Source organism: Dendropsophus ebraccatus, chromosome 6, assembly GCF_027789765.1.
Source record: "Dendropsophus ebraccatus isolate aDenEbr1 chromosome 6, aDenEbr1.pat, whole genome shotgun sequence".
NCBI classification, from domain to species: Eukaryota; Metazoa; Chordata; class Amphibia; order Anura; family Hylidae; genus Dendropsophus; species Dendropsophus ebraccatus.
In genome coordinates, this window is record NC_091459.1 from 12,177,967 (window position 1) to 12,205,135 (window position 27,169).

The 27,169-nt window shown below is 42.1% G+C and overlaps 1 protein-coding gene across 3 annotated transcripts in view; it reads right to left on the reverse strand.

The window, feature by feature from the left end:
• MCPH1 (microcephalin 1) overlaps nucleotides 1-27,169 on the reverse strand; it is a 207,842-nt gene that overhangs the window by 42,203 nt on the left and 138,470 nt on the right. The gene's annotated exons all lie outside the window — the stretch shown is intronic.

Sequence of the window (27,169 nt, forward strand, 5' to 3'; positions counted from 1 at the left end):
CTCTCTCATTCACTGCTCATTATCAGGAAATCTCGTCACATTTACATCAGTCGTGCCCTGTCTAATCTATGGAGAGGGGAGGAGGGAGATTAGTCGCCAGCAGAAAACAAAGGATTACACAGTGGGGGCTGTGTGAAAGCCAGTATTCAGAGGTCAGTGCTGACTTCAGAGGAGATAGCCCGGTGATATAGCTGTAAATTAACTCTTTGCTGTCCTGTTTTGGTGCCTCATCTCCCTCCACTGCTCCCCTCTCCATAAGAGAACCATTAAGACAGGGGGGAGAGCTTCAAACTGCTTTTTCATGATAAAAATGCATTTTTGGGCTAATAAACCCAATTACAAAGTTTCTCAAAATCGCCTGTACTATTGATTTCTGCAAAAAAAAACAGACACTTTAAAGGGCAACTATCAGCAGGTTAGACAAACCTAACCTGCTGATATGTCCCTAGTGCACAGGAGACGCTGAGGAGGAAGCCATGTCTCTTACCTTCCTCCTCGGTGCTGTTCCAATGCAGTTTGCTCCTAGGTCCGTTAATATCATTAGGAACACTGCCCCACCCCCATGACGGCGATCCAGCTTGCCTCCACCTACTCCATTTGTTATGGTTAGAAAGGGGCAGGCTGATCAGTGCTATGAGGGCGGGCAGTGCTCCTAACGGTCTTAACATGTTGGGGCAAACTACTAAATGCCCCAGAATGCCGATAAGGAGAAAGGTAAGAGGCATACTTTCCTCCTTAGCGTCTCCTGTGCAATCCTGCCATAAAGGGCTTATTCCCAATTTCCGGATAACATGGAACCTATGAATGGGGAAGCCCTGTAGTGGACTCTTTCCCGCTCCCGGAGCCCTTATGAGGAAGGAAGGGAGGATTCTCCCTTCTTCAAGCACTATAGGTGCTGCGACCGCACAGTTTGCAGCACCTATAGGGTTAACTGGTGATATCCAAGCTCGGCAGTTGTGTCGGGTGCCTGTTTTTCACTGATAGCCGCCCCCACCCCCGTGGATGACACAGGTGCGGCTCCTGTGCCTGTGGCATCCCAGTCACATTCCGGCACGTCCAGCTTCCAGAACAGCATGCAGATTAGGTATGTGATCCCGCGGGAAAGGGTTAAAGGCCTTTCACACAGGCCAATGCACACTGCATTGCATTTGCCATTATGTAAGCAGCATATGCCTTGTTTAACTGAGCATTTTTATGCTTGTATAAGTGATAACATTAGCCAGGAAGCAAGCATTTGCTTGTCTGTCAGCTGATCAAGGGAATATTTACGCGGACAATGTCTGGTTAAATTAACTTTAACTGCCAATCATCGATCTATGTGCTGTAAGATTAACAGATGGGTAATGACATGTGCACCCATTACATTTTTATTAACACTTTGTTGCTTCCATAATATATGTCCTGATAATACTTATTACTTTGTATAAATGCGGATATACCAGGTACTTAGCTCATTGGTATGCCTTAGAAACTTACAGTTGTTAAGAAAACACATCTAAAAAAAAATCACAAGAATCACACAAGCTTTAGAGACAGAACAGCAAAAATGTTAAAACGGCACTCACCAAAATTCATATCTTGCAATCTTTATTGTAGCATCTTCCAGAAATATTGCACTGGGGCAGGGAGAGACAGGTAGGATGCTGTGCACATGGCTACAGACTGTTTCGCTGATAGAACTTCCTGCTTCCTCTGGCCTGTTTCGCGCATAGAACTTCCCGCTTCCTCTGGCCTGTTTCGCACATAGAACTTCCCGCTTCCTCTGGCCTGTTTCACAGGTAGAACTTCCCAATTTCAAGCAGGAAGTTCTACCCGCAAAACAGTCTGTAGCCATGTGCATAGCATCCTACCTGTCTTTCCCTGCTACTATAAAGATTGTAAGATATGAATATTGGTGAGTGTTGCTTAAACAATTTTGCTGTTTTGTCTCTAGGGATTGTGTGATTTTATAATAAACTGTTTTCCTAATGCCGAGCAACACATTTTATAATGCTCCCTTGTTATTGGCTGCACAGATAAGGCCCATACACAGTGTAACTTGCCTAAAGCGACTCTGTACCCACAATCTGTCCCCCCCACCCCAAACTGCTTGCAACATCGGATAGCTGCTTTAAATCCAAGATCTGTTCTCGGTTCCGTTCGGCAGGTGATGCAGTTTTTGGCATAAAAAAAACAACTTTTAAACTTGCAGGCCTGTTTTGGGCAGGTAGTGGGTACAGAGTCACTTTAATACAGATTAAAGGATTGTTCCGACTGATTGTTACCCTATTGCTTGTGAGAAAAAATTACAAGAACCTGCTGAGAGAAAATGAAACCGTATCGTAGAAGAAAATGCTGTCATGACAAGGAAATCAGTCTGGGAAAAGTCCATCAAGAAGAGGGATTTGCTGCGGTCAATTTATCTAATGTAAATATATAAAGGGCTGTTGAAAGAAACTCGGAAAATCCACTGCTGGGACTTCATGTTAGAAAATTATACTTGAGGTTAAGTTATGCAAAGCCAGGGCCAAGCAGCTCCGAGAAGAGAATTCACATAGGGAACGTTGGGGCAGTTTGACCCAAATCAGTAACTGTATAATCTAGGCTGACTAATAAAGCGCTACAGCCGCTTTCTATCGGACGAGGCTAGACTTTCACCAGGAAGTGCCAATCCGTCCAGGGCAAGGAGCTGAAAATTACACGGTCTGGCACACACTTCCTGAATCAAATCAGATGTGACAACTTTTGAGATCAAAACACCTTCATTTTTCCTTTAAACTGTTGGCACAAAATGCCTCATTAAACCCATTAGAGTGCTTGTACCGCATTGCTGCGCTTATGTGGAAGCCACACAGTAGGGGCCATGTAAAATGACCGCCGAAGCGGAAAATCAACATTTTCCTATTTACGGGTGTCAATGGTTTAAATGCGCCAAACAAGCGACATAAACAAACAATAAACAGAGCGACAATTCTGCCTCATAGGTTTGCACAAGCTTCCACTTATGATCTGACTCAGTCATTAGTAGGTTTTCTTATTACAGTCCCCATATTCCCATACTTAGTGTCTCAGCAACAGGAGATTATTCAAAGCTGATATTTAATACTGATTCACGTCTTAACTCTTAAAGTTTTTGCTCATTAAATAAAATGCAATGGGACTGATGCCGATGGAAACATTTTTTTATTTTTTTTTAAGCATTTTATTCTTAATTTTTTCCCACTATACAATAATAAAACATCCAGTTACAGTGGTTACGGACGTAAAATAGACACCTCTAGGGGATTTGCCTTTTAATATGAAACACATTTGCCTTTCAATATGACATCATATAATGCACCGATTTTACATAGACAGGAAGTACTGTATATCAGGTTTATACAGGTGTCAGTTAAAGAAGAAGTCCGGCGTAAAATCCTGGAGCCAGCAGGGGGTATTACAAGAACTAACAGTGACTGGGGTGGGATGCTGCTCTAGTCACAGATTGGCTGGCTGAGGCATTTTCCTGACCTGACATCATCACAACTCTGCCCTCCAGTGGGGGTCCCGAAGCCAGTCCCGCTGCTCACCGCAGGCACGGGGTGGGGTAAGTTTGTACTTTATAATCAATTCCCCCTCTGCCGGCTGCAGGATTTTATAATCAGCCGCACTTCTCCTTTAAGATTCCACAACAACAGATTGATGTATGAGCAGTATATCCAAGTGGCCAGTATTCTATAAACCAAAACCTAAGGCTCACACTATTTTTTTTAATCCATTTCTGTAAAAACGGATGAAAAAAAAAAGATGCATTTGTGTGCATCTGTTTTTCCCATTGACTTCCACTATAAAAGAAAACCAATCAAATTGCATCCTTTTTTAGTGTACACAAGAATGTGGTTGGCCACGTTTTTGTGTAGGTTAAAAAAAACGGATGCGTTTTGATCCTTTTTTTTTTTTTTTTTTTTTTTTTTTAACAATGGAAGTCAAAGGAAAAATGGATCAAAACGGATGCACACAAATGCATCCATACCCCCCCCCCCCAAAAAAAAGAAAAAAACGGATTAAAAAAAAAAAAGGGGGAGATTTATCAAACTGGTGTAAAGTAGAATTGTCTTAGTTTCCCCTAGCAACCAATCCGATTACACCTTTCATTCATCACAGGTCCTTAGAAAAATGAAAAGTGGAATCTGATTGGTTGCTAGGGGCAACTAAGACAATTCTACTTTACACCAGTTTGATAAATATCCCCCATAGTGTGAACCCAGCCCAAACCATCTAATACCATTCACAAACAATGGGTCCTCCCATGACCCTGGGCACCTGGGAACGTCCGAAACAGGGAACACTGTTGCCTAGATTAGCTATTAAGTTATCCGAAACAGCTCACAAATGGGGGTTCTAAGCTCAACTCCAGAAGGAAACGGTAAGTGGGAATAGAAAAGGCATAGAGGGGGAAGGAAACGGTAAGTGGGAATAGAAAAGGCATAGAGGGGGAAGGAAACGGTAAGTGGGAATAGAAAAGGCATAGAGGGGATTAGAAGATAAGATTCCAGGGAGTCCTGTGACACCTGACCTAAAGATCCTTTTAAATCTTCCTTAAGGTACCAAGTGGATTGTCTAAAAGGGGGGTACTAAAAATGTTTTATAACTACATTCTGTAAGCATTCTAAGTATGAAAGATTTCCTCTGCAATACAAGCGACAGAGAAGGCACTAAGAGCAGACAGCTCAGCGGCATGAGAATCGGGTAGGCTGCGGAGCATTTATTGTGGCATATGGGGGCAGCTAGAACACGGGACACAAGGACACGGGGCGCCAGGACACTGAGGGACACGGGGCGCCGGGACACTGAGGGACATGGGGCGCCAGGAAACGGAGCACCGGGACACTGAGGGACAGGGGGCGACGGGACACTGAGGGGAAGGTGGCGTCGGAAAACTGAGGGACACGGGGCGCCGGAACACTGAGGAACACGGGGCGCCAGGACACTGAGGGGAAGGTGGCGCCGGAACACTGAGGGACACGGGGCGCCGGGACACTGAGGGGAAGAAGGCGCCGGAAAACTGAGGGACACGGGGCGCCAGGACACTGAGGGACACAGGGCGTCGGAGGGGCACTAAGCATCCCCTGGGGAAGAGGGGAACACTGCCCCGCCTCAAGATGGCCGATAGTATTATCCTAGGGAATGGGGATACCGGCAGCACAACTGTGCCAGGGGCAGCAGCAGTTGCTGGGCAGACAGTTGCCCTGGTCACACACTCTAGTCGTCAGTTGCAGGGTCCAGTGACCAGTTCATCCATCATCCTTTCCAGCAACCACCGTACAGCTCTGGGATTTCCAGCGGATGGTGACGTCACCAGGCCATAACAGTCTCAGCCATAAAGCCTCCTATAGACCCTAAAGTCTTATACATGGATATTCATAGGCTCAGCTTTCCTCTAAACACGGTTTAAGGCACCAAACGTTTTTGTTGGCAACAGAGCGTGATTGAAATAGACTATGACGGCTAACCACTAGCACATGGACATTATCGTGTAGTTTATCATCAAGTCCTGCTAACTCTGTGGATCAAAAATATGCATGGCCATGTCCAAAATATATTTATTGTATTCCAGTTGTTTGGGTACAGAGATGTTTGCTTAAGTCATTTTCACATGGAGTGCAATGAAATTAAATGGTTTCATCTTTATAGAAAGACCTAGAAATGCTATCGTATAGAAATGTTAGTGAACTCGTATAACCTAAACTAACCTCGGTTAACACGAATCCCATATTACACAACCAAGTAACAAACACCTCAGATCTGTAAACTAAAGTGACTTCATATCGGTTGCTTTAATAAAAATGATTATCTTGATATCTAGGTTCAAAAGAGTTTAAAGAGACTCTGTCAGTAGGCTTATGGTGTCCTATCTCAGGGTGGCATAAACTAGAGAAGCTGAACAGAATGATGTATCACTTACATTGTTCTGTGCAGCTGATCCAGAGATCTCCTCCTGAATAACACGGACAATAAGTAGTCTTCTCCATTATGTGCATGAGCCCAGTAGTCCTGGATATTCATGGGCAGAAAATTCCGCCCACCAGCTGCTGATTGGCAGTTATCTATCCATGCTGCGTAAAGGCTGCAACTGTCAATCAGCAGCTGTAGGGCAGGGGGAGGGGTGGGGCAAGAATCCTATTCTCCTGCATATTAGGAGAACGGCTGAACAGAATGATGGAAGTTATACACCGATCTGTTCAGCATCTCTGTCGCTAGTTTATGCTGCTGTCAGTTAAGGCAGAATAAAACTAGTGACAGATTCCCTTTAAGAATGTTTAAAGATGCACTGACTATTTTAAACGGAATCTGTTAGCACTCTGACCCGACCAGAGGTGCTGACAGCCTGCTTTAGGTGTCAGTCACCTAGTTACCATTTTACCTTAGAGAAGAGGGAGGAGGAAAGAGTGGTGGGGGGTGCAAGAACACAGCACAAACGCTACAGCACGACTTCTTTTTGACTCTTCTTTTCAAAACACTGGTCCTTTTGTATGGGCCAAATATCGGGAAGGGGTGTTCCTATGCACTAGGTAACAGGCCTCTATTTACTCTAAAAGAGCCTGCTCTGCAGTAGACAGCTACTGATAATGACCAGCATGACTGATCCTGTTGTGATCATTTAATGCCCTCAATGACATAATCAATGGCAATGGTGGCATTTAGGTATTTTGGTCTGCCAGGTGATTTTTGTCTTCAATCCACCCACACAATGCAATGGCAGGGTGACAATCAGCTAACATGGCAGCCAGAGGCCTCTGTCCCTCTCATGTCAACTAAGTCTGCTTCAGACAGATTTTATTAGCCCATATTTTACAAATCAATGCAGTGCAATAAAACTTTATTGAGCTGTATAAAATTATATATATATATATATATATATATATATATATATATATATATATATATATATATATTTTTTTTTTAATAAAAAAAAAAAAAATCTCATCCCAAATAAAGAAAAATCCCCCTTTTCCCATTTTGAAAATAAAGTAACATATGTGTGTAAATGTCTGAACTATTAAAATATATTGTTATTGATTCTGTATGGTGAACTGCGTAGGTTGGGGAAGATAAATACCAAAGGCCAGAATTGCAGATTTTTTGTCAGATCACATCTAAAAAAAAAATTGAATAAAAAGGGATTGAAAAGTTTTATTCATCCCAAATTGGTACTGATAAAAACTACAAATCGTGGCACACAAAAAAATCTTCTGTAGACCTAAAAATTAAAACTTTATAAACAGTCAGAATAGGGAAATTATAGGCATATTTTTTTTTTATTTAAGTATACATTTTAAAAGTAGAATATAAAAAAAAGCTATAAAAATTGGATATTGCTGTAATCTTACTGACCTAAAAAAGAGATATAACATGTCAGTTTTATTGCAGAGTGCACTGCATACTAACAAAACATCCTAAAGTTGAAAAATTGTGTTTCTTAAATTTTATTTTATGCCCCACAGTGTTGCTGTACATTTTATCGCACAATAAAAGGTCCCGAAGCAAAGTACAATCGGTAAAGACATAAATTTTCCAGTCTCAAAGGTGTTAATTCCTAATTCTGTATTCGTTCTCACACTTAACCAATGTCAGGATTAGACTTTGCATAACCTGCCGTGATTTTGTCTCGTAATACAATATCTGTATATGTGTCTGACAGGCCATTGGCAAAGTGAAGACGAGTCCATTATAACCTATGGAGGGGCTGAGGGGGATGAGTGAACAGGGAGAGCAGAGGAGGAGGCTGTACAGTTTGGAGACTGTCTGGGCACATAAAATGCTGGATTCAGAGGACAGAAAGGTCAGTGCTTATCTGGCATCTTGGTGAGAGAAGATTGCAGGATGATGGGCAGGGCAGCCTTTTATCCTCTCCCTTCTCCATAGAGCATAATGGACACAAAGGTCCTGCTTCTGCTGAAGTGAGGGGGGGGAGGTAGAAAAACAGCTTTTTGAGTCCAGAAGGAAACTCTTTTTGCTTAATAAAACCTATTACAGAGTTTCTTAAATTCGCTTGAACTATTCATACTGATTCCTGAAAAGTGACATTTAAATGACAGTTACACTTTAAGACCGTGGCAATTTGTTATTAAAAACAAAACAAAAATACTAAAGTTTTACTTAACATCTCTAGTGTATTCTCATATTTGGGTACAGTGCTACTCCACAATCAAAATAATTTTAGTCCAGAGTGATTTATTGGCACCTATCACTGGATAAATTAGAGAAAATTCAATGCAATAAATGAGATATGTGACAGTAATGTCCCACAGGGCCAGACTGTGGTTTTATGCTGTCATGCTGATGCCCCATACAACTTCCAAGCAATGCAGATAGGTTTTCGTATTTTGCTCATAAAAAAGACATAAAACTCCATTATAACTTATATGACTTATTTATTCAGCAGGCTTTACTATAAGAGACTTTCTGAGAGTTACTTGTCATTAGTTTAAAACAGTACTACTCAGTTCCAGTCCTCGTGGTCACCAACAGGTCATGTTATGAGGAGATCCCATACAAAGCACACCTGTTATAATACGTGATGATTACCACCGAGTATAATGGTGGCTAGTCCTGTGTTTCGAGAAATAGTAAGGAAATCCTCAAAACATGAGCGCACAGTGGCTCATACTCATCCTAGATGACAGAGTGGCTGGCATGACAATTCTAATCCTAAAATCCTGACGTGTCAATTCTTTGGGCGGACGATGGAATCCACCTGACCATAAAATGGAGTCTATAGGACGGACGGAGATGCAAGCGGGAGCGCGCGGCTGCCCCGCCACAACCACTGATTGGCTGATCGGGACGTCCAGGGGAAACAAGCCTGTGCATGGACGGGGTAATGTATGTACCGGGCCGTGTGGGGTTAAGGGGGCTGACTTCTCCATAATAGCAATTCTGCTGGGAGTATGTAATCTAATTAAAACTGACAGTGAAGGGATCCGCAGTGGATTTTGCTGCGAACTTGCAGTACGTGCAATACGTTGTGTGAACCCACCATTATGTCAAGTTTTACTTTTTCCAGTGAACAGCATAATCAGGACATCAGTACTCAACATAATCATTTGCATGTCCATTCCCCCCCCCCCCCCCCCCCCCCCCCCCCCCCACCCCATCAAAAGCTTTGAAGCACATGCAGAGGGGTCTGATTACAGACCTGTAACGTCCAGGGGAAAGTGAGAGCAGGACGACTAGTTGGGGCTGATTTACATAGAACATGCGAGTTTACAAAAGTAAGTTTTCACATTGTACTGGACAGGGATGCAGGGTATAGGAAGATGTCTGGGAAGGGTACTGGGTGATGCATCATGTCTCTAGCATTGGAGGCTTATTTTTTTACTGACTGGTTCCTTTTAATGCATTTTAAAGGAGAAGTCTGGCGAAATTTTTTAGTAAAGTATTGTATTCCAGCCCGCATAGCTCTGGGAGTCGGGTTGTAACATCACCATTTTATCCAGGAAGTGAGGTCACCACGTTATTCAGGAAATGACATCACCATGTTATCCAGGAAGTGACATCACCATGTTATTCAGGAAGTGACATCACCATGTTATCCAGGAAGTGACATCAACATGTTATCCAGGAAGTGAAGCCTTGATGCAGTAGTAAGTGCTGGGAAAAAAGCACTTTATAAGCATTTCCCGTAATAAGTGTATATTGGTGATTTTTATAACTTTTGGGGGGCAATACAATACTTTCATAAAAATTTTCTCTGGACTTCTCCTATAACCCCTAGACGACCTAGGACGTAACGGTCCATCCTGGAGGTCTGTGCCCAGACGACCCCGGACGTATCGGTCCGTCCTGAGCTATGAGCGCGTTAATGACACGCTGCAGCGATCGCACTGCAGCATGACATTAACTCCTTAAACGCTGCGAATGCGGCACAGCTGCGGCGTTTAAGTGTAAGTGACAGGGGGAGTACCCTGTCACTTACCGATTGGGACCCCCGCAGTGTGACTGCGGGGGTCCCGATCGTTCTAACGGACCGCCGGAGGTCTCTCATCTGCCTAAGCGTGGTCCAGGCACAGGCAGGCTCAATGAGCAGATCGCAGATAACACTGATCAATGCTATGCCTATGGCATAGCAATGATCAGTGTATAAAATTAAAGTAATGAATGTACAAGGCCCCCAAAGGGACTTAAAATGTATATAAAAAAAAAGTTAAAATCACTAATACACTGCCCCAAAGCCCCTGCCCCAATAAAAGTTTAAATCAACCCCCCTTTCCCATTATATAAATAAAACATATAAAAATAAATAAATAAACATATAATATACCGTAGCGTATTAAAATATAACAAACGTCATTGCGAACGGTGAACGGCGTTGACGAAAAGAGGGAAAAAAGTGCGCGGATTACCGATTTTATGTTACATTATATATATAAAATTTTTTATAAAAAGTGATCAAAACGTCCGATCTTCACAAATATGGTATTAATAAAAACTAGAGATCATGGCGGAAAAAATGACACCCCATACAGCCCCATAGGTGAAAAAATAAAACCGTTATAAGCGTCACAATAGTCCCATTTTATTAATAATTAATTGCCAAAAAAAAGGATTTCTTTAAAAATATATAACATTAGAGAATCTGTGTAATCTGCATGTGGTTGTGTTCGGACTGACCTAAAGAGTAATAGTATCATGTCACTTTTACCATATAGTGCATTACGTAGACACAGGAACCCCCCAAACGTTACCATATTGCTCTTTTTTTTACGATTTCACCTACTTATATCTTCATAAATAATATATTTGGGATTCCGTCATACATGTTATGGTAAAATGAAAGACGCCATTACACAGTACAACTATTCCTGTAACAAACAAGCCTTTACATGGCCTTGTAGATAGAAAACTGAAAGTGCTGGAGCTCTTAGAAGGCGAGGAGGGAAAAACGAAAACACTAAGATCAAAATTTGCGCGGTCCACTGGGTCATTTTGGGCCTGGTCCTTAAAAGGTTAACAGACTATCATGTAACATACTGTATGCAACAGACCTGTGGTTCAGCCTGTACGGAGTTAATAATGTGTACAGTATGCAATAGAAAACAGCGGACATCAAAAATGTTATACACAGAACTGTTTGTCAGATGTTTTCTTCTTCCGAGAATCCGCTCCAACTTTGTTGGACTTCCTGTCCTAGTGTATGGGAATAAATAATACCGGCTATGAGCTGCCATGCCAAACATATCGTCAGGAAGAGACAGACTGGTGAATGTAGCTTAGGTCAAAAACACTGCCTGTAACTGTGGCCCCTGGTCTCCTGAACAGACGGAACTGATCACAAGGGAGACGATCAGCTGTGTTTTCTGATCACCGACTTGTGCAGGACTAATAGGCACTCTCATTTAGTAAGGGTCCTTTTACATGAAGCGATTATCGGCCGTACCTGTGTTCCTTGTGATTTACTTCGATTTAAAAATCTCCAGTCTTCTAGTACTTATTAGCTGTTGTATGTTCTGCAGGAAGTGGTGTATTCTCTCTATTGTGACACAGTGCTCTCTGCTGCCACCTCTGTCCGAGACAGGAACTGTCCAGAGCAGTAGCAAATCCCCATAGAAAACCTCTCCTGCTCTCCAGACTGGAAAAAATACACCACTTCCTGCAGGATATACAGCAGCTGATAAGTAGTGGAGATTTTTTTTTAATAGAAGTAAATTACAAATCTCTGGCACAAGTTGATTTGAAATAAAAAAATTTTTGTCAACTACCCCTTTAACTAACCTCAGTTTATGTCCCCTTGTTTTGGTTCAGTTTCCTATTAAAACACTTGCCTCCTGAACCTTATTTAGCCATTTAACATATTTAAAGGTTATGATCATGTGTCGCAGAGGTGGAGGCAGAGAGCACTGTGTGATGCTGCGTTTACACCGAACGATAATTCGCCCGATCGTACGATTTCGAAGTAACATTTTTTCTTTATAGCGATCAGCGTTTAGACGGAACGATATATCGTACAGAAAATTCGTTTTGCGATCGCTTAAGCCTATCTCACACATAGGTAAAATCGGCCAACGACAATTTGCAGATCGTTCCGTGTAAACTTTTTGCAAACAACGATTTAAGAACATGTAAGATCAAAATGAACGATTTCTCGCTCGTCAATTGATCGTTTGCTGCGTTTACACGTACGATTATCGTTCTGATTCGATCGTTATCGTGCAAATTCGAACGATAATCGTTCCCTATAAACGTAGCATAAGACTGGAGAGAATACACGACTTCCTGCAGGACATACAGCAGACTGGAGATTTTTTTAATAGAAGTAAATTACAAATCTCTGGCACTTGTTGGGACCAGTTGATCTGAATGAAAAAAAAAAAACCAAAAACAACTTGGTGAACAATTTTCGTTTTTGCGTTTTCGGTTTTTCCTCCTTGTGTTTTGTTGCGGGTACGTCATGCGTCCTTAAGAGGTTAAAGGAAAAGATCAGAAGCAACATGAGAAAATATTACTTCACTTAAAGAGTAGTAGATACTTGGAACAAACTTCCTGCTGATGTGGTTGTTAATTCTGTAGTAATTGAATATAAACCTGCCTGGGATAAACATATATCTAACTTAAAGGAGAAGTCCAGTGAATGTTTTTTTAAAATATTTTGTATTGCCCCCTAAGTTATACAAATCACCAATATACACTTATTACAGGAAATGCTTATAAAGTGCTTTTTTCCCTGTGCTTACTACTGCATCAAGGCTTCACTTCCTGGATAACATGGTGAGGTCACTTCCTGGATAACGTGGGGATGTCACTTCCTGGATAACATGGTGATGTCACTTCCTGGATAACATGGTGATGTCACTTCCTGGATAAAATGGGGATGTCACGACCCGACTCCCAGAGCTGTGCGGGCTGTGGCTGCTGGAGAGGATAATGGCAGAGGGATGCTCAGTGTCCCTCCAGTGCCCTGTGTCCCTCAGTGTCCTCCTGCCATCATCCTCTACAGCAGCCACAGCTCTGGGAGTTGGGTTGTGACATCACCATGTTATCCAGGAAGTGATATCATCATGTTATCCAGGAAGTGACATCACCATGTTATCCAGGAAGTGAAGCCTTGATGCAGTAGTAAGTGCAAGGAAAAAAGCCCTTTATAAGCATTTCCCGTAATAAGTGTATATTGGGGATTTGTATCACTTTTGGGGGGCAATACAATATTTTAATAAAATTTTACGCCGGACTTCTCCTTTAAGATAATAAAAAGGGAAATACTAACAGGGCAGACTAGATGGAGGGGGGGGGGATTTGTAAACTGCTTTGAAAAGTAGGGAATTCTGACTTAATAGAGGTAACCCCCTGCGAGGATTTCATTAACTCATAGAGAAGATGATTTTTTCCTTATTTTGGAGGGTCTGGCCCCTGCACTGGATAATCAGACCACCAAGTTATCTTCCAGTTTGCCTGCGGTTACTGCTGAAAAATTGGTTAAACACTTGTGTAAAACAAAGAAACAAGACTCCCTCGCAGATAACAACATATTGCAGCGGCAGGACTGTCTAGGATCAGCTCATCCTCTAAGGTCCCTTCTAATAAAGTTACTGACCTTCAAAATCTTGTTGAAGTGCTAATGTGGTAAAAGCGGTCTTTGTAGAAAACAAAAAGAAACACTGTAACAAATATAGTTAAAGTGTCTCAGACTTAATTTTTTTGCAGAAATCAATAGTCCAGGCGACTTTAAGAAACTTTGTAATTGGGTTTATAAGCCGAAAAATGCATTTTTATCATGAAAACTCCCCCCTGTTTTCCTTGTTCTCTATGGACAGGGGAGGGGTGGACCAAAACAGGACAACAAAAAGTTAATTTACAAAATCCGTCATGGAGAGAGAGGAGCGGCTGCACATCACACCCATGGCTGATACTAATGCTGCTAAGCCTATTTTAACCCTTTAAGGGTGGGGCCAATTTTTGTTTTTGCATTTTCACTTTTTTCTCTTTGTGTTTAAAAGGCCATAGCACTTGCATTTTTCCACCTAGAAACCCACATGAGCCCTTATTTTTTGCATCACTAACTGTACTTTGCATAGACAGGCTAAATTTTTGCTTAAAGTATACTGCAAAACCAGAAAAAAATTCAAAGTGTGGTGAAATTGAAAAAAAAACAAAACGCATTTCTTTTATTTGGGAGGAATGTGTTTTTACGCCATTCGCCCTGAGGTAAAACTGACTTGTTATGCATGTTCCTCAAGTCGTTACGATTAAAATGATATATAACATGTATAACTTTTCTTTTATCTGATGGCCGGTAAAAAATTCAAACCATTGTTAACAAATATAGGTTCCTTAAAATCGCTCCATTCCCAGGCTTATAGCGCTTTTATCCTTTGGTCTATGGGGCTGTGCGAGGTGTCATTTTTTGCGCCATGATGTGTTCTTTCTATCGGTACCTTGATTGCGCATATAAGACTTTTTGATCGCTTTTTATTACATTTTTTCTGGATTTGATGCGACCAAAAATGCACAATTTTGCACTTTGGGATATCTTTGCGCTGACGCCGTTTACCGTGCGAGATCAGGAATGTGATTAATTAATAGTTCGGGCGATTACGCACGCGGCGATAGCAAACGCGGCGATAGCAAAAATGTTTATTTATTTATTTACTTTTATTTAAAACCTGGGAAAAGGGGGGTGATTCTGACTTTTATTAGGGGAGGGGGCTTTTTACTAATAACAACACTTTTTTTTTTTTTACACATATATTAGAAGCCCCCCTGGGGTTAGGGTTATTCCCCCCCTGGGGGACTTCTAGTATATACACTGAGAGATCGGAACTCGTTTGCTGCTGCAGCCGAAAACAAACGAGTGCCGAGCCGAGGACGGCGCCATCTTGGAGAGGTCCCCGACCAGCAGCAGGTACAGAGGAGCAATCTCTTCCACTAGACACCAGTGATGACGCTGCGTCCGGTAATCGGATGCAGCTGTCATGTTTGACAGCTGCATCTGATTACTGTATTAGCGGGCGCGGCCCCGCTCTGAACACCTCTTACGGGCGCATGACGTACGGGTACGTCATGCGTCCTTAAGAGGTTAAAAATCCTGAAGTTGTTTTTTTAAAATAGGCTTAGCAGCATTAGTATCAGTCATGGGTGTGATGTGCAGCCGCTCCTCTCTCTCCATGTCGGATTTTGCATTTTTCTCCCCGTTCTGGGCAGCTGGCACTCCCTTTTCAAAGACCCATGTGACCTAAGTCAGCAGAGCATATATCTGTGCTCACATGGCAGTGCCTCCATGTTTTTCCCATTCTGTCTGCAGCAGTTTTGGTGAGTGTAATACCATATCCATACTTGTGTTGTTTGGGGGCAGCCTTCCCCGCCGGTGGTGCTGGCTGGGACTTTGGGGGGAGGCACTTTGGGTTTGGTCCTGTGACATGGGGGTTGCAGGGCCATTCCATGGCCTCTCTTACCTGCATGTGCACGATTGCGGGGGTGGCGGTCGCTGACCGACACGGTGTGGAGTTAGCGTAGGGACCCGTGTGAAACAGGAGACCTACACGTTGGTACACGGGGCAATATGGCTTGATCAATTCATATTCCAACATCCTGAAGTTGTTTTTTTAAAATAGGCTTAGCAGCATTAGTATCAGCCATGGGTGTGATGTGCAGCCGCTCCTCTCTCTCTCCATGTCGGAAAAAGTTAATTTACAGCAACATCATTGTGCTATCTCCTCTGAAGTCAGCACTGACCTCTCAGATCTATGAATACCGGCTTTCACAACCCGACTCCCAGAGCTGTGCGGGCTGTGGCTGCTGGAGAGAATGATGCCGGGGGATGCTCAGTGTCCCTCCAGTGCCCTGTGTCCCTCAGTGTCTCTCTGCCATCATCCTCTTCAGCAGCCACAGCCCGCACAGCTCTGGGAGTCGGGTCGTGACATCACCATTTTATCCAGGAAGTGACATCATCATGTTATCCAGGAAGTGAAGCCTTGATGCAGTAGTAAGTGCAGGGGGAAAAAAACACTTTATAAGCATTTCCCGCAATAAGTGTATATTGGGGATTTATATAACTTTTGGGAGGCAATACAATACTTTCATAAAAAATTCTGCCGGACTTCTCCTTTAAGGAGAAGAGTGTAAAGAGCTCCCTGGACAGACCCCATTTACAGTAATTCTGACCTTGTGAGAGAGCATTCTCTACAATACATGGCTCAGTGGCTAGAGTAAAAACTGCAAAATATCAGGAATATTTCACGGGGCTGGATTCACACTACGTTTTTGCAATCCAATTATTTCATCTATTTTTTGGGCAAAAAAAAACGGATACATACGTGTGTCTCCGTTTTGATCCGTTTTCCATTGATGGCTGACCACATTTTTGTGTACGTTAAAAAAAAAAAAATTATGCATTTTGATCTTTTTTTTATCATGATAATCAATGAAAAACAAAACTAAACAAAGCGAATGCACACAAATGCATCCGTTTTTACATTAGTTTTTTGCAAAAACGGATGAAAAGAACAGATTACAAAAAGGAAAATTTCTTTAAAAAAAAAGTAATAATTATAAAAATTTTATTTAAACAAATAGGTCATGTTCTGTTGGCACATTCCCTTTACAATCCTCTACATATTTGGAGAACGCCTTTAAAAATAAAACAAAATCCCACCACAACATGAAGCACGATTGTGGCTTTGGAAGTGACCCACACAAATCAAACATGAGTGGTTTTATCAGAGGCAGACACACAGCAGGGTCCCTTACGACAGAATACAATTCCAAACCTTGGTTCCCATAGACTTACTGACTCTCTACCAATCCACCTGCATAAGGGTCCATTTACACAGAAAGATTATCTGATAGATTATCTGCCAAAGATTTGAAGCCAAAGCCAGAAAAAGACTATAAACAGAGATCAGGTCATAAAGGAAAGACTGAGATTTCTCTCTTTTTTTAATCCACTCCTGGCTTTGGCTTCAAATCTTTGGCCGATAATCTATCAGATAATCTTTGTGTAAATGGACCCATATATATATATATATATATATATATATATATATCAGCCAATTACACATAATTCAATACACAAGGTACTCCTAAACTGCTGTTAAAGGGAATGTGTCATCTTTTTTTTTTTTTTAAACTGATAAAAGTCAAATCCAAAAACATGTTCCTTTATTCTAATCTGTTTCCTTTTTCTGACTTAATTTTTTTCTTTTATTTAAATTTTTGTACTTTGTTATGGGGGCTGCCATATTGCCTGGGCTGCTCTTAACAGCATTTAGTGACATGCTTTCCAGCAAGACTCATGGACATAGACGACAATAGACAGACTCTTCTCCCTTGCGATGAATGTGAAACATCATTGAGCGCACTATGTGACCTTTGAAGAGGTCATCCCACTCGTACACTGATGACGTGTTCTTATTTGATGACACATATTATAAATGACTTCTTGTAAGTGTATTTACAGTATAAAAGCCGCTTGTCTTGTAAAGTTGTGTGTTCTAAATTCTCCAAAAAATGTAGGGTGCTGAAGGTTAAACTACCAACATAAATATACCGTATAGAAGATGTGTTCTGACAAGACGGTGCACGGTGACGGCTCGCTAAGCAGAACAGAACTGTATATCTATCTCAGTAAACATCCTTATCGAGCTTTAAATAATCCGCTTTTTTTTTTTTTTTTTTTTTTTTTCTTCACTGCAAGAACCAGTGGAAGTAAAGCATGCTGGTATGCTGAAAATGCTGGTTTTGTTCAAGGCTCAAGTGCTTGTCATGTCTGATTATAGCCTGTTTTATGTTCTAGGGAAGGCGCACTGTTTGAATAAAAGTGAACAGATAACATGAGATTAGGGTAAACGCTGAACAATTCATTATGGAGCCGACATTTTAAGACCTGATATCCGCTACATGCCAAGTTATGATGAAATCGAAATATCACAGAGCCAGGCGGTAGCTATTCCATACACCAGCGTGTGCTTTAGCCCACACGATTAGGCCTTGTTCAGACTGTATAGCTGATATTTCCTTACTATTATTATTTTATTGTTATTTATTTATTTATAAAGTGCCCTTAGTTCCAGAGTGCTATACAATAGATGGGGTAACAAACTGAAACAATACAAGATCAAAAACACATTACATGAAGGTAAATGGCAGTCAGGTACATGGGGGAAGAGGACCCTGCCCGCGAGGGTATATGCACACTGAGTAATTCTTTCAGAATTGTAGCTGAAAGATTTCTGCTTGAAATTCTTTGCCTATTCTGCTCTGGCAGAATAGGAACTGAATTTGAGCGGAATCCGAGCGGGATGCAAGTGGATTCCGCGCAGAATTCCGGACGGAAATTTCCACAGTGTGCACGGGCAGTCGGAAATCCCATTTTTCTCTATGGAAATGAGCAATGTTGCATTTACATGGGCGAGATTTTTCCTTTAAATCAATTGTTGCCAGAAAATGACAGAGATTTGTAACTTACTTCTATTAAAAAAAAATATAAAGTCTTGCCGTACTTATCAGCTGCTGTATGTCCTGCCGGAAGTGGTGTATTCTTTCCAGTCTGGAGAGGAGGAGAGGTTTTCTATGGGGATTTGCTACTGCTCTGGACAGTTCCTGACATGGACAGAGGTGGCAGCAGAGAGCACTGTGTCAGACTAAAAAGAATACACCGCTTCCTGCATGACAAACAGCAGATGATAAGTACTGGAAGACTTGAGATTTTTTAATAGAAGTAAATTAACACTCTCTGGCACCAGTTTATTTGAAAGAATTTTTGTTGTGAATTACCCCTTTAATTATAAGAACACAAGTCATTTGGTATTGGTAGTTTGTTCTATGCCAAAAAAAACAAATGACTTTGGTGACAAAGGTTCCGTGCTAGTCGTGTTTATTTAGGACCGTCTCGTGCACTCCCCAGCAGTCTTATCTTCTAGTCTAGCTGTCAGTATGCTCTTCAGATGACAGAGGCTCCCATACTAGCACGTCATGTATTCCCAGGGGAATCCAACATGTCTGGTTTCCTTCTCACCAGTGGGCAGACAAAACCTCAAAACACTAGTTTTTATTATCTTCTATATAAGTGGCCCCAGAATAGCACTCTACAAAGTGTTTACACTCCATGCCACAAGAGCTGGATGCCCGGGGGCAGAGGGAGGACACCGTGTACAGGAGACGGGAGCAAAGAAAAACACAGACAAGAGTTCTCTCTACCAGATATATCCTTCTGTGTCCTGGAATGTATAACCAGTAGCTGAGAGCATGGGTACAGATAGTGGGGCAGCCATCTTGTAGGTCAGGTATCAGGCGTTTTGGTGGTAGTAGGTCATTTTTTGCCAATCTATCAAACAAAGCTACGATAATCGTACAAGTAAACGCAGCGAACGATCAAACGACGAACGAGAAATCGTTCATTTTGCTCTTACAACATGTTCTCAAATCGTCGTTCGCAAAAAAATGGCAGATCGTTCCTTGTAAACAGTCGTTCGCCGATTTTACCAATGTGTGAGATAGGCTTAAGCGATCGCAAAACAAATTTTCCGTACGATGTATCGTTCCGTCTAAATGCTGATTGTTCTGAAAAAAAACAAAACGTTACTCCAACATCGTTAATCGTACGATCGGGCCAATTATCGTTTCGTGTAAACACACCATAATCCTATGTAATCAATGTACTTTGGTACAGAATATCTGAGTATGGGCAAGCTTGATTGTATATGAACCGGGGTCAGCTGGCAGGCTTTTGTCATAAGGCTCCCATTGATTTCAATGGCAACTTCAAGGTAGGACTGTGCAGGAATCACTGTCTGGTTTATGTCACAGCTCAGCTTTCATTTTACAGAGGCTTACTGCAATATTAAAAGGGGTAATCCATGCTAGGTTTTTTTTTAGTGTATGGCCAGGGAGGGTATGGATATAGACGCTGCCGGTCACTTACCTCCCCGGTTCCAGCGCCAGTTCCCGGATTGTGCCGAGACGTGATGTCTCAAGGCAGCTTAGCCATTCAACGGGGTCCCGCCTTAGCCGCTGAATGGCTGAGCTGCCTTGAAACATCACGTCTCAAGCCACAGCTCAGACCAGGAATCGGTAGCGGGACGGGAGAACGGGGCGGCGCAATCCGGGACTTGGCGCTGGAACCGGGGAGGTAAGTGACCGGTGGCATCTATATCCACCCCCTCCCCGGCCATACACTAAAAATACACCTAGCATGGAGTACCTCTTTAAAGGAGAAGTCCGGCCATATCAAACTTTTGTCAGGTGGCAGAGAAGAAAATAGATTGATATCTAACCTCTCCCTGTGCCCGCAATGCGTAGCCTGACCTCGGGACCCCCGCCAGAAGGCATTTTCCCCCAAGTTGTGATGACGGCTGATGGACAGCCCATTCAGCCAATCAGTGACTGGAGTGGCATCCTACCCAAGTCACTGACTGGCTGAGCAGGCTGTCCATCTGCCAGATTGTGCCGTTGGCCGAGAAGATGATCCCGGAGGCTGGCAGGGGTCCCGGAACAGCGATCTGGCACTGGACAGACACAGGAACATTAGGGCTCACAATCTAAATTCATCTATCTGTATGTTTTTAGGTGTGGGAGGAAACCCAAGCAAACACGGAGAGAACCCACAAACTCTTTGCAGATGACCTACTGACCTACAAGTCAGACTAATTAGATGAGATGGGAATAACTTTTTAAGGGCTCATTCACATGTTCCATAAACTCAGACTTTTCTGCGACAGCTGATGTAAACAAGTCCCTGACAGGCTTTATCGCTTCTTTGTAATGCTGGGAGGGTTAATCTGAGGTCAAGTTGCTAATGGACTCATTGTAATTAACCTTCCAAGTATTACAAAATTGCTACAAAGTTGCAAAGAGGGACTTGTGTACAGCAGCCATTTATGAAGCGGGGGAGGGGGAGACAGAGAAAAGCTCACACACAGTTTTTGTGTCTTCAGCAAAAAGCAGCAGCTGAGAACTGGGGGAAGGAGACTTACCCCCTAGACAACCTTGGACGTATGAGTACGCCACAGCCGCCTGTCACCAGATGATCCTGGACGTACCTGGATGACAGGGGCATCTCCTGTCACTTATCAATCGGGAGCCCTGCAGCGTGAACGCGGGGGTCCCGATCGCTTTCCTAGACTGACGGAGGTGTGCTACTCACCTCCCTGCAGTCTGATCTTCGGTCTTCTCAGAGTCTGACGCTGTCAGGCTCTATGAGAAGTTCACAAATTACACTGATCAATGCTATGCAATGAATTGATTTTTAAAAATGTGAGACAGCCCCTCCCCCAATAAATTTTCAAATCCCCCTCCCTTTCCCATTATATAAATAAAACGTAAAAATAATTAAAGAAACAAACATGTTATATACCGTAGTGTGCGTAATTGTCCGATCAATTAAAATAAACAATATAACAATAGTTTTCCCGTTTGATGAAACCAAAAGAGGGAGGAAAACACCAGGATTGACTTCTTTTTAATATATATATATATATATATATATATATATATATATATATATATATATATATATATATATATATATTGATATAGATATATATATATACATACACTGCCGTTCAAAAGTTTGGGGTCACATTGAAATGTCCTTATTTTTGAAGGAAAAGCACTGTACTTTTCAATGAAGATAACTTTAAACTAGTCCTAACTTTAAACAAATACACTCTATACATTGCTAATGTGGTAAATGACTATTCTAGCTGCAAATGTCTGGTTTTTGGTTCAATATCTACATAGGTGTATAGAGGCCCATTTCCAACAACTATCACTCCAGTCTTCTAATGGTACAATGTGTTTGCTCATTGGCTCAGAAGGCTAATTGATGATTAAAAAAACCCTTGTGCAATCATGTTCACACATCTGAAAACGGTCTAGCTCGTTACAGAAGCTACAAAACTGACCTTCCTTTGAGCAGATTGTGTTTCTGGAGCGTCACATTTGTGGGGTCAATTAAACGCTGAATATGGCCAGAAAAAGAGAACTTTTATCTGAAACTCGACAGTCTATTCTTGTTCTTAGAAATGAAGGATATTCCATGTGAGAAATTGCTAAGAAATTGAAGATTTCCTACAACGGTGTGTACTACTCCCTTCAGAGGACAGCACAAACAGGCTCTAACCAGAGTAGAAAAAGAAGTGGGAGGCCGCGTTGCACAACTAAGCAAGAAGATAAGCACATTAGAGTCTCTAGTTTGAGAAACAGACGCCTCACAGGTCCCCAACTGGCATCTTCATTAAATAGTACCTGCAAAACACCAGTGTCAACATCTACAGTGAAGAGGCGGCTGCGGGATTTTGGCCTTCAGGGCAGAGTGGCAAAGAAAAAGCCATATCTGAGACTGGCCAATAAAAGAAAAAGATTAAGATGGGCAAAAGAACACAGACATTGGACAGAGGAAGACTGGAAAAAAGTGTTGTGGACGGATGAATCCAAGTTTGAGGTGTTTGGATCACAAAGAAGAACATTTGTGAGACGCAGAAGAAATGAAAAGATGCTGGAAGAATGCCTGACGCCATCTGTTATACATGGTGGAGGTCATGTGATGGTCTGGGGTTGGTGCTGGTAAGGTGGGAGATTTGTACAGGGTAAAAGGGATTCTGAATAAGGAAGGCTATCACTCTGCACTGCCATGCCATACCCAGTGGACAGCGCTTGATTGGAGCCAATATCATCCTACAACAGGACAATGACCTTAAACACACCTCCAAATTGTGCAAGAACTATTTCCAGCAGAAGCAGCAGCTGGTATTCTATCATAGGTAATGGAGTGGCCAGCGCAGTCACCAGATCACCACCCCATTGAGCTGTTGTGGGAGCAGCTGGACCGTATGGTACGCCAGAAGTGCCCATCCAACCAATCCAACTTGTGGGAGCTGCTTCTAGAAGCGTGGGGGGCAATTTCTCCAGCTTACCCCAACAGATTAATAGCTAGAATGCCAAAGGTGTGCAATGCTGGAATTGCTGCAAAAGGTGGATTCTGTGACGAAAGCAAAGTGTGATGGAAGAACAATGTTATTTCACATACAAATCATTATTTCTAACCTTGTCAATGTCTTGTCTCTATTTTCTATTCATTTCACAACGTATGGTGTGACTTTTCATGGAAAACAAAAAATTGTTTGGGTGACCCCAAACTTTTGAACGGTAGTGTATATATATATATATATATATATATATGCAAAAAAGGGGACCGTGGAGCCTCAGTTACGAGTCTCAAAACACGGGAATAGCCAGATATCCCTCTCTCCAGAGAAGGAAGCCCATTGCCAAGGGGTGCCTCCTAGTGGGGAGAGCACCAAACCACCCTGATACGTAGTCCCTCAGGTCCTCACTCTGTAGCGAGCTTTGGGACCTAAATAGGGAAACACCAGGGTGGCCCCTGTGAGTCAAAGTCTAACTCTGTGGCGAGTATAACGACATAAGACAAGGGTTACCAAGGCTAGGCATCCATCCACAGACTGCAGTTTCGGGGTATTTGCCCCTCGTCAGTGTGGAGCAGGATTCTGGCTACTGGGACAAAACACAACAATCACTGAACTCAGGGAGAACAGTGAAAAATTCCAGGGGCCACCCTGGTGTTTCCCTATTTAGGTCCCAAAGCTCGCTACAGAGTGAGGACCTGAGGGACTACGTATCAGGGTGGTTTGGTGCTCTCCCCACTAGGAGGCGCCCCTTGGCAATGGGCTTCCTTCTCTGGAGAGAGGGATATCTGGCTATTCCCGTGTTTTGAGACTCGTAACTGAAGCTCCACGGACCCCTTTTTTGCATATTCAAATTTTGTATGGGACAATCAATGGAGACCCGTAAATGAGTACTCCATTGGAATTTTTCACTGTTCTCCCTGAGTTCAGTGATTGTTGTGTTTTGTTGGTATATATATATATATATATATATATATATATATATATATACTCGTCGCTTGATTGTTCACTGTATTCGCTCAAATGCGATCGTTATTGTGAAATTTCGAACGATAATCGCTCCGTGTAAATGCACCATTAGGGTCCTATTACATGAAGGGATTTTTAACGATTAACGATCTCAAAAGAGATTGTTTAACCTTAACCTGAAATCGTTTACTATATTACACAGAACGATGGTCCAAAGTTACAATCGTTACTACGATCTTTTTTTCGATCTGATCCCAGCAAAACAATGAACAATGTGCAATTAAATTTAACGATTAGTGAAAAAATGCGGAACTTGAGCGAACGAATGTGGAATTACAGCGAACGATTAACGATAATTTTAGGTTCATATCTAAATCAACAATCAACGACACACAAACGATTTTTCGATCAATGCCTGCAATTACACAGAACCATTATCGTTTAAACTCGAAAGATATAGCGATTTTTCGCACAATTATCGTCTCGGGTAATACGGTCCTTACTAATAACGTGAAAAAAAAACTGTACAATAAGTTTTGATCACTGATTTGTCATTGATCTTTTAGTACTTATAGACTTGGCAATAATCATTATAATACATTTGCTTCTAAGATGCCGGCTTTCCCAAAGCGACCCCCTCCGGGACTTTGTCTGGAGTTTCCTATTACAGATAAAATTCTGAAATTTAACTTCACTTCAATGTGATAAGAAGCCTGAAAATAGCCCAAGAGCGGAGCTGAATAGCTTGTAGTAACATGACAGGGCTGTGAATAGGTCATTAGGAGCCGCTAGAACATTTGATAATGTACAAGTAACACCATTCAACATGTCAGATCAGTAAACACCGCTCCATGGAAAGGTCTGGGGGAAGAACATGCGCCAAAGTCATAGTAACTCTTAGGAACCTGTGGGTAGAAAAGTCTCCATTGTCAAATGCTTATAAGCCAGTGTGAAAAGCAGGTCTGCACTCTAACCACAGGTGGACTGGTGCAGCGTAAATAGGTCTTCTATAGAGCTGAGTAAAGTTCCAACACGCTTGGGTTAGGGCCCTATCACATGGGACGATTATCGAGCGGAAAATCAATATATCGTTCAAATTTAAACGACAATCGTCCTGTGTAATTGCAGGCAACCGTCAAAAAATTGTTTGCGAGTCTTTGATCGTTAATTAAGAGCGGACCCTAGTTGCGAGTATTGGAACATAAATAGGGAAACACCAGGGTGGCCCCTTTTGTGTCAAAGTCTAACTCAGGGTGACAAGGGCTTGCCAAGGCAGGCATCCATCCACAGACAGCTTTTTCAGGTTATTTGTCCATCATCAGTGTGGAGCAGGTTTCTGGTTAGTTTGGGCAATGACAAATCAAATGATTTATTATTGCCCCAACTAGCCATAATCCTGCTCCTCTTTCTGTACTCAAAAAGCTGCTCACCCACCCACACACACTCTTCTTATCTGCTTATTATCAGGCATTATATCACAGAGGATCAAAATGAAGATGGGTTTGTTGAGGCAATTATAACCTATGGAGGAGGGAGGGGCCGAGGGGGATGAGTGAGCAGGGAGAGCAGAGTAGCAGCTGTTTGGAGACTGTCTGAGCACATAAAACGCTGGATTCACAGGTCAGAAAGGTCAGTGCTTATCTGAGAGCTTAGTGAGAGAAGATTGCAGGATGTTTTGTATAGCCCTGCTTTTCTCCCCTCCATATTGACTTACGTTTGCATATCAACTGGTGTCAAGAAAGTTATACAGATTTGTAAGTTACATCTATTCACAAATCTCCAGTCTTCCAGTGCTTATCAGCTGCTGTATGTCATGCAGGAAGTGGTGTTTTCTTCCCAGTCTGACACAGTGCTCTCTGCTGCCACCTCTGTCCATGTCAGGAACTGTCCAGAGCAGGAGACGTTTTCTATGAGGATTTGCTACTGCTCTGGACAGTTCCTGACATGGACAGAGGTTGCAGCAGAGAGCACTGTCAGACTGGAGAGAATACACCACTTCCTGCAAGACATACAACAGCTGATAAGTACTGGAAGACTTTTTACTTTTTAAATGGAAGTAATTTATATAACTTTGAGACAAGTTAATATGAAAATTTCTCCCCCCACTAGGCTGTATTCCTTCCAGCTGTCTCCACCTTCCCCACAGAACGGAAAGACAGCGGGATTCAAATGTTGATGGTTCGGGTTCCTATAAACCCAAACCTCGGACTGGTTCGCTCATCTCTATTTATAAAGAATTTAAAGGAATGGCCACCCATATTATTCTGTCATAGACTGGGTTCATCTAACATGGACGAATGGGAAGGGGTTGTCTAGAAACTACGTCTCCTTTAAGACTGAAACATAAGATAAACAGTGACTGTCCTAGGATAGGTCAAGCCTAATGCAGGAAGAGCATATACTGTAGTACAATGGTGTGGCCTCCTCCACAGTCTCATGTAGAGATGAAGATATACATGTCTGTGTAGTAGGAGGGAGGGGGGACAGACGAGAAGGGAGAAGCCGAGCAGAGGATGTGTAAACTCTGGGCTGCTGCATTCCTGCAACTTACTGGCCGACCATTGCCTGACTATGACTGATTCTCCTATATACCACATCACTTATCAGAAAATGGTCCTTGTAATATACTTTATGTATTATTGTTATTACTCTGCAATCCATAGATTATTACTGGAGTACATACACTTTCATTGTTCTGTTCAAAGTAACAAAAAATTTTGTTTATTATGTGCTGCGTGGGGCTAGCTTTATATCAACATGAACTGTTTTGGGGTGCAAAAATGGAGTCTCAGGACCTATTGTGGGTAACTGTTACTATCAGATACTGCATCTTAGGCCTTATTCACACGTCCCCTAAACTTGTCCGTAATCACGGTTCAACTTAGAGCACATTGATTTATAGTGGGCTGTTAACACGGGCCGTGTTTTTATTTTTGTTTTTAAAAAAGGAGATGTCCTAGTGCAGATTGTGATTGCGGTACAGATTACCAATAGAAGTCTATGGGATTCGTGACATTCATGATGTCCATAAAAAACAAGTATCAAATCTATGCATACTAGTACTATGAACATTTTACGGAAATGGATGCGGAAACTGATGCAATTACGGATGTAAATACAGATGATTTTCTACAGATCACTGAGGAATATATAGCGGAAGGTTTTATAGCCCAGAAATATTACTAAACGTGTGAACGAGGCCTTATATTACCTGTGGTAAGTGTTGGAGTGGTCCAGGATGATGCATTGCAGAAATGTGAAGGCATAGCCATATATATATATATATATATATATATATATATATATATACATACATACACACACAC